General features: G+C 45.5%; 1 protein-coding gene across 1 annotated transcript in view; it reads left to right on the top strand.

Moving 5' to 3' along the window:
* The first annotated feature begins 1128 nt into the window (after positions 1-1128).
* Positions 1129-8726, top strand: part of INPP4B (inositol polyphosphate-4-phosphatase type II B) — a 338885-nt gene continuing 331287 nt past the window's right edge. Inside the window, exon 1 of the mRNA XM_066631736.1 lies at positions 1129-1636. The gene's annotated coding sequence lies outside the window, so the exon portion shown is untranslated. The remainder of the gene's footprint in view (positions 1637-8726) is intronic.

Raw genomic sequence — 8726 nt, 5'->3', positions numbered from 1 at the left:
AAGGGGCAGTCTCTTCAGCATAGCTCCCACCTTTGGCTGGCTGAGGGTTTGTGCTTGCATGCTGCTCTCTGCCATCAATGTTCTTCGACAACATGTGTAGCAGCGCGTATGTGTAGCCCTCAAGACTCTACTATTAGGGGGGACAAGAGGGAGGAAACAGAAGGTTGATTTGACACCCCAATATTTCAATAACCTCCCAATCTACACAAAGTTTGGGATATTGAACAACATATGCCATACTTCTCCCCCCCTTTGCTCACTCAGGCTGCAATCCTATCCACATTTTCCTGGCAGTAAGCCTCATTGACTATAATGGGACTGGCTTCTGAGTAGACACGCATAGGATTGGGCTGTCACCCCCTTAATACCCATGTCACTAACAAAATGAGGGTGCAATCCTAACCCCTTATGCCAGTGCTTTCCAGTGCTATGCCAGTGCTGGAAAGCACTGGCATAAGGGGTTAGTTAGGATTGCGCCCTGAATGTCGCTGGGCCCGGTGGCTAGTGTGGAGACAGTCCGATCCAACTTTTCAGCACTGATGCTGCTATGCTATGAGTTGGGGGACAGTAATGGAGGCCTCCACAAGGAAAGGGAACATTTTATGTTGGGGCTGCATCGGCGCTGGAAAGTTGGATAGGATTGGGCCCTTATGAAGCTGTGGCCTAAAGGCCGGCGTGAATTGTGCCCTTTGGTAGGAGACCGCTGGGAACGCCATGCAAAAGGTTGTTTACATAAACACCATGAAGGACAGAGATTTATTCAACACTTTGCAAGTTGTCCTTTCCAACCATGCCCATCTTTCACAAGAGACCTTGGGTGAGTCAGGCTGCCAACATTTTCCCTGGCAGTAGAGCACTTGTTCCACAGCTGCACGTGTGCCAAGCCACTGTTCAAAGCCTGGCCGGGCAGAGAAGGCGAAGGCTGCCAAGAGAGCCTACCTATGAAATAGGTCACTGGTGGCACATGGAAAACACTGCCTTTCCCTGGCCTTGCCAAGAGCTCCTCCGCGTGATGGCAAGTGGAGAGGGCGCTGTTCTCCAGAGAGCTCGCTTGCAGCGTGAGCGCGGCTCCCCCTGGACCCCGGGAAGGGAACGACACGCGGGAGCTGTTTGCCACACAGCGGGTCACCTCTGAGCACGGTGCAGGGCGGGCGCGCGGGGAAGGAGAAGGCAGAGCGCAGCGTCCTGCGCCCCGGCTCCTAGAGCGCGTGCGCTCCGGGGCGCTCGCTCTGGCTACCGGGGTGGCCTCCTGCTCAGCTCAGCTCAGCTGCGGAGTCGCCGACGGGCTGCGGTGACATTGCGAGGAGGAGGCGGCGAAGGAGGAGACTCGGCTGGAAGGAGGAGGCGGCGCCCAGGGAAGGGACGCGCTGCTCGCCTTGCGCCCCTGGCTGGAGCGAGCAGCTGCAGCCAAGTTGGACCCGCGGTAAGGCTCTAGCGTGCCAGGGCTGGAAGTCGCCGCCTGGCTGCTGCTGCCGCTGCCGCCGCCTCTTCGCTTTCCAGTTTCTTTCTCACGCTTGGCCAGAGGCTGCTGGAAGCTGCGGGCTATAAATAGCAGGGGCTCCGGAGTCACTGCGTGCCACTCATCGGGAGGAAGGGCTGCCACTGCCGCGCCACCACTGCACTGGGAGACAGCAAGGTAAATAATGGGGGGGACGACCAGCCAGGTTTTCCTCCCTCCTTGAGCTGGAGGGGAAGGAGAGGCGCTGGGCTGCTGCTGCTGGGTACATCCTCCTCCTCTCCTCAGGCGCAAGTCTGATCCCCTTTCAAGTTTCTTCCTATGGCAGTTTTCGCGGGGGAAACACCTCCGTCTGGAGGCAGGCGCAGGAGGGTGACTGGGGGGCTCCGCCCGCCCGCCCGCAGGTGCGATCCTCCAGCCCAGGCGAAGCGTCTCTCGTGGCCGATTGGGTGGACTGAGGCTGCCATCCTAGCCACACTTTCCTGGGAGTAAGCCCCATTAACTAGAAAGGGACTGACTTTTGAGTAGACATGCCGAGGATTAGACTCTCAGGCTGTAATCCTATCCATGCTTTCCTGGGAATAAGCCCTATTGACGCTAATGGGACTGACTTCTGAGTAGACTTGCACAGGATTGGTCTCTCAGGCTGTAATCCTATCCACAGTTTCCCGGGAGTAAGCCTCATTGACTGCAATGGGACTTCCTTCTGAATAGACATGCCTAGGATTGGACTCTCAGGCTGCAATCCTATCCACGCTTTCCAGATTGTAAGCCCCATTGACTAGAAAGGGACTGACTTCTGAGTAGACATGCCTGGGATTGGGCTCTGAGGGGGCAGGAGGGGCTGATGCCTGGTGGTTTGGGGAAGGGAGGTTGCGGTGGCGCTGATCTTGGCTGCGAGTGCAGCTTTGGGGAGGGGGGCTACCCGGTAGCCAGTGCTGTACCTGAGAGCGTTTGCCCTACCTGTGGTGGCCCTTTTCAAAAGGACAGTGTGGATTTCTCCTCCTTTAAGTAGGGCACAAGGGGAGAGACCCTTCCCCGTCTTCTTCCAGCCTCCCACTGCATCTTTCCCCCTTTGGAAGAGGATCCAGAACAGGCTTGTGGCTGGGTACCAATAGAGGAGGCTGGCTGGGCAGATGAGCCCAGATTGAGCCTCTGTTGCAGGCTTTCTCGTAGAACGTACTAGCACAAACCAATGGGGGGGAATTATTTGACGGTCGCCTTTAAATAATGCAGGCTGCAACTCGTTGCTGGGGCTTGGGAGCTGTTTTGGAGACGCTGCATCACGGTTCGTTTGAGGCGGGATCACCTCGCAGGCAGTAGAAGGAAGTGCTCTCCAAGGAGGCTGGCTGTGTCCCCACCTCCGCTGGTTAGGAAGGGTTTCGATGAGAACTTCTCCACCCCACCGAAACTAGAGCTTGGGATGCAGAGCTCTTCTGGGGGAGCCTCTACTAGAGGCTTGGTTTGGCTGGGCAGAGTAGATCTCAAGCCCACCGCCACTAAAGTTGACTCAGCTCAACACCTAATGAGCTTGGCAACCCCAAACAAGGACGTGTTATGATGTACAGTAAGAGAGTGTTGTGACCCAAAATTACATCAGTCAGGACACACACACAGAGCCCTTCATGGATTATAGTGAAGAGGATCAGTGTCTTCATCTGGTTAAAGCTAAAATTGAAGTGCATTCATCAGGCCCTTTTAAAATGCAAATGAGCCTCATGTTCATTCTCTAGCACACACTCAATATTAGTGGTGTTAGAAAATTTTGAGGGCGTATTTTGGGAAAGCTGTTAAGTTGTGTTCCATCTGGCACATCCCTTTGTGCGCTTTCCTCTCTGGACAGCATTTGTATTTGTTAATGATACAGCTAAATATGTGCTTGGAGATCTAATTGCGCCAGGATTGCTGCACGGCGTGATCAGTTTTGCACTAGTTAATCAACGTGGTGTTTAAATTGAGGCTTTTGTTCTGAGACTGTTGATGCTGAAATATTGACTTTAATAGTCTGCAGTATTTCTTCCTTGGTTTCACATGCACCTCCACATATCTTGCTAGAAAACACACACAAACCATACCAGGGTAAATGTTCTAAAATCTTGGCAAGAAGCAATTGGTGGTAATGGAGATTCTGGTTTTTTAAAAAAGATCAGGGGTACACAATGGTACAGAGGATTAATTAATAGTAAAATACTTTTTTTTTTTTGTAAATAAAGCCTTGTGGGATATAGAGGCATGCCCATATTTGATCAGTAGCACTGCATTGAGCTCCTTTTACATGGTGTATTATATAACTGATGTTTTTTTGTAAATATATAAACATGGACTGCCCTAAATTAGTGCAAGTAGAGGCACATAAATGCATGCAGGATTGGAGCCAATGTCATCTTCCATTGAAGTCAAAGGGGATTACTCACAGTGCATCAAATTAAGCATGCATGAAAGTCTTCATAGGATTGGGGTTTTTAAATTATTGATGAGCTTCTGAGTTTGCATCTAGAATCCAAGGAAGCATGTGTGATTTATGCACAGGATTGCTGTTAGATTGTTGGTAATTATCTGGATACAGGAGTTCTATTTTCGCAGCAGCCCTGTGGGAAGATGTTGCTACAAATGAGAGAAAGGAACCCCAAATTTCCTGCTTTTGGCCACTTGGTGGGGGGTTGGTGTGTTTGGGCAGAATTTTGCTAGCTGGTATGTTTCCACCAATGCAGTTTGAGCTTGGTAGATGTTGAGGACCATGGTGACACTGATTGGCTGAGCATTTCAAACTTACCACTGGAGCCACAGGACATTCTTGAAAGGCAAAGGAGCTGGGATTCTAAGTGCATCTGCATAGGCTAGGGCTTGGGAATATCTGCACATCTGCTTAGCTCATGCCATTCTCTTGTCTCCCAGTTAGGAAGTAAGGAAATCTTGATAGTGTGTATGTCGGGCTGTTGCAGGGCTTGGTTCACACAGAGGCTCAAACGCTGTTGGCTTAGTCAGGGGCAACTGTTTCTGGTGCTTGGTGTGGGAAGTCCCATCCTCAAGGAAAACCTCAAGGGATTGGATGAAGGTATGTGAATCAGGACTTGAATCTCTCCTCTGCCATGAGCTCACTTAGTGGCCTTGAGCAAGCCATTCCCTCTCAGCCTCCATCATCCCCTTGTGCAATGTGGAAATAATACTTGCTTTACAGGAATTTGGTGAGTGCAACATCAAGATAATATATGTGAAGTGCTTTACATGCTCAGAAAGTACTATACAATGTATTATTATCCTGAATCAGGCCAGTGGTCTACCCTAACTCACTATTGCCTATGCTGACGGGCAGCAGCTCTCCAGGGTTTCAGAGGAGCATTTCTCCCAACCCTTCTTAGTGACAGAACCAGAGACCTTCTGTATGCAGTTCCTCAACCACTGATCTCTGTCCCAGTCTCTAAAGATTCTGCAGGTAGCCACTGGTTATGTATTGCTTCTGACACACAGTCTCGGATAGGAATGTTGAAAACCAGTACATTTTTTAAAATGTTGTCATTGCAGTTGTACCTTTCTCCGAACTTAAACCAGATTATGGTGCAGATTTGGGTTTTTTCTTTCATTCAAAGTTCATTTCTAGTAGAGTTTCTAGTAGAGTTTCTGTCCAAACCAAGTAGAGTTTCTAGTAGAGTTTCTATCCAAACCAAGATGAATGTTGCTTTCCTCCAAACATGGTGAACATTAAATACTCCAAACACCTGGATAAGTCCTATTCTATATGGAAGCCTCTTTGTTTTGTTTCTGAACCTGTAAATGCATGTCAATAATTCTGTTTTATTTCAGTTGAATTTTCTTGTAATAGAAAAATTTTACTGTATTAATGATCAACTATCTTCTTATATGCTGTTTATCAAGAAAAAGTTATTGTACGACAACAGTTAAACTACAGCCTGTGTTGATGTACATATTTATGCTACATCCTTCAGTTCTTTAAATAAAACAAAAACGATAGCTATCCTTAAGCCCGATTAAAACAGTGAAATTTCACTTCTGAGTAAACATACACAGAATTGTTCTGTAAAATTAACTAATAAATGATTGTATTCATACTGAGGCTGCATCAGTTAAATTGTAGTTGATTAATCTGCCTTTAACAGATTTGTAATTTGTATATTTCTTAAAGCTCAGAAGAGTTACCTCTTCTAAAATATTGGCGGAAGTGTAAGTTAAAAGCTAGGATTCCCTGTTAGAAAGAGGGGCCATATTTAATATTTTAATTCCTTGTTTAATTAGCCTACCAAAATTACTTAACAGACATTAGTATCCTTAACTCACATCTCAAGTGATATAATTGACTCCGAGTAATGAATGAACTAAATTTTTAGTTTGCAACCATATAGGGCCCAATCCAAAGAGGTTTAAGAATACCTAAAATTTATTGTTATTCATGGGTTATGTATGTTTGCTCAGATATTAGTTAGGGAGAAAGGTGGCTAACTTAAGTGCCATTGATTTCAGTAGGACTTAATGATGATGAATTGTTTTTGGATTCAACCGATTGACTTCAGTAGAAGTGCCTAACTTTCTTTAGATTGCACCCATAGTAATACCTATTATAGAAGAGCAGTCCATATTGCTTCATATGTGGCAATTATTGGATATAGTCATCTCAAGATATATAAATTATCAACAGTATTTTCTTCCTCATCATGCTTTTCTGTTCCCTGGTAACAGTAGCCAGTAAAGTCCAGCTGAAATTCTTACTCTGCTTATAATTAATTAGATATATTGTGAGTTGATGTCCTGCTTTTGCAGCTACATAGACATTTAATCTGACCATGCTGGTGAGGCTAGTAGCGACTGTGAGACCATGCTCGGAGCTTTATTGCTTTAATTTTTTGTTTGGCCTTGCTGAGAAATTGTCCTTCCTTCCTGAAAGCTCCATGTTAGTCCAGTCATAAGTAACCTGATGTATGTCTGGGTTCTGTGCAGTTTGAATTCAAGTTTAACTACTTGTGGCCTTGATTTTGGCTTCTTCTGGGCATCCATGCTGATTTATCAGCATTGGTCACCACTCATATAGCAAGAAGGGCGAGTGAAGGATTGAAGAACCCCAGAACAAATGTAGGCTGGTATCTACCCAGTTCTGGTGCCAGGTTGCTGTGGTCCTACTCACTGTGACTGCTGTTGTCACTTGCATTTCAGGGGTCAGCCAAGAGATCCTCACGGCAGGGTGTTTGTCCCCTTGACAAGTGTCCTACTTGGCTTACTCCTGATGCCATCCCTACATCCACCTGCAGTGAGCAAGTCTGCCCCTACTGAAAGAGTTGGTGCTCTATCTCCTTCAGGTTCTAGCAGCCAGTCAGGAACCAGGATATTAGGTCTCATGACATAGCACTAGCAGGAACTTGGGCAACGTTACTGCTCGGTAACCTTACACTGCATTTCCTAATAATAATTATTTTGGCAATAATGCACATGTGCCAAAACTTTGCCAGTGAATTGGGAACCCCTGGCTGGGGGGGGGGGAGAAGAGAAGTTTGTAATTAGTGGTTCAAATATGATTCAAATATGAGGAGTTGTATCCATTAGTTTATATATGATCCCATTGTGATGTTACTAGATAGTGCCTTCTGAGAAAGGTAGGAGTTTTAGGGCCCAATCCTGGGCAGGAGGTCTGGGCTAGAGGGTAGAGCCTCTGTTAGCCCAAAGATAACATCAGAAGGTCACCAGTTCAAGGACACCGACAGCTCCCTGAACGACTGAGAATGGCGAGACCTGAAGCAGCTGACAAGCCAAGCTGAGTGATTCCACCTGCTCTTGGTGTGAGTGAGAGCATCTTGTCTGCCCTCCATGTGAGAGATGGAGCTGCTTGTCAGATTGCATGGGAGAACTGGAGGCCAGAAATGAGACCAAACCAGGAAGATTCATTCTGAAATGTTGTTGGTTCTTGAAAGAGAAATGCTATGATTGTAAAAAAAACCCTTGAGGGATTTAGAAACGCCTGCCTATGTAAACCGCCTTGAATAAAGTCAGAGGAGTAATCAGATGACCAGAAAGGTGGTATATAAATACCTAGTTATTATTATTATCCTATCCAATTTTCCAATACTGGTGCAGTTGTGCCAGTGGGGTGTGTGCTGCATCCGGTGGTGGAGGGGCAGTCACTAGGGCCTTCTTAAGGTATGGGAACATTTGTTCCCATACAATGGGGCAGCATTGTGGCTACACTGGATCTGGAAAGTTGGATAGGATTGAACCGTTAATCTGGTGGTAAAGTGAATTTAAAAATGGGTGTGAGTTAGGTGGTTGGTAATTTTGTATACATGGGCCAATAGAAAACAAAGTGAGATCTATGGACTATGATTGTACTTGCAGTTTCAGCAACATAAAGCGTATAATCAAGTCACCTTAATTTGAAACTATCCAAGGAAAAAGATGTGAAAAGAAGTTATGGATGTTTACTCTGAAGTATGACTGTGTTTCGAGGATATTACTCCTAGGACAGAATTCTTAGTCGCTTTTGGGTTGTATTCCATATTTTCTGATAAGGTTTTTGTTGCACTATCCATGATTTTTATCATTATTGTGCTTTATATTTTGTTCCTATTTTTGCATTTTAGTGTTTTCCACTATCTTCTTGCCGCTATGAGTGCCCCACTTACCTGGAGTAAAGGAGGAATATAAATTATAAAACAAGTAGGTTCAGTAGTGCCATATTGCAACTTCTTAAACTAACATCTTGGCAGAAACTGCAAAAATCATTCTTGGTGGAATTTTAACACAACCAACTCCAAAAGACAATTAATGGGTGTTAAGATTGATTTAAACCAGGGTGATAGAAGTAGAAAAACAGTAGAAAAACACTGTTTTAAATAATTGCTTAGATCAAATTCCCAATTTGCAATTTATTTCCTGATCAGTAATCTATACTAATTGGTTGCTGTAACAATAAAGACCTTAATTGCAGGATGTTTTGATACTACCTAGGAGCCTAATCTAAAACCTCTGATCTGTACTGCCAACATGTGTTGCACTAAATAAATTATATCTGTTTAGAGAGACAGAAGAGACAGTGTTTTGAAAGACATAGTTAATGATGAAATTTTTTTTAAAACCCTGTTTTTTGGTAATGGTTGTGCTGTTCAGTGCAGTGTCATTGCACTGCTGCCGTTATTAGGCTTGTATCTATGGATATCTTTCAAAAAGGTTACAATTCTACAGATCATCTGTTTAGGAGGAGAAAATCACAGCAGGGACTAGATCCAACCAATATCTCCCCCTTTCATTCCTTCCCTAGGTAGCTGATTGG

Source organism: Tiliqua scincoides, chromosome 6 (genome assembly GCF_035046505.1).
Source record: "Tiliqua scincoides isolate rTilSci1 chromosome 6, rTilSci1.hap2, whole genome shotgun sequence".
Lineage (NCBI taxonomy): Eukaryota > Metazoa > Chordata > Lepidosauria > Squamata > Scincidae > Tiliqua > Tiliqua scincoides.
The sequence above is the reverse complement of the archived record's forward strand: the minus strand, read 5'-3'. Positions and strand labels throughout refer to the sequence as shown.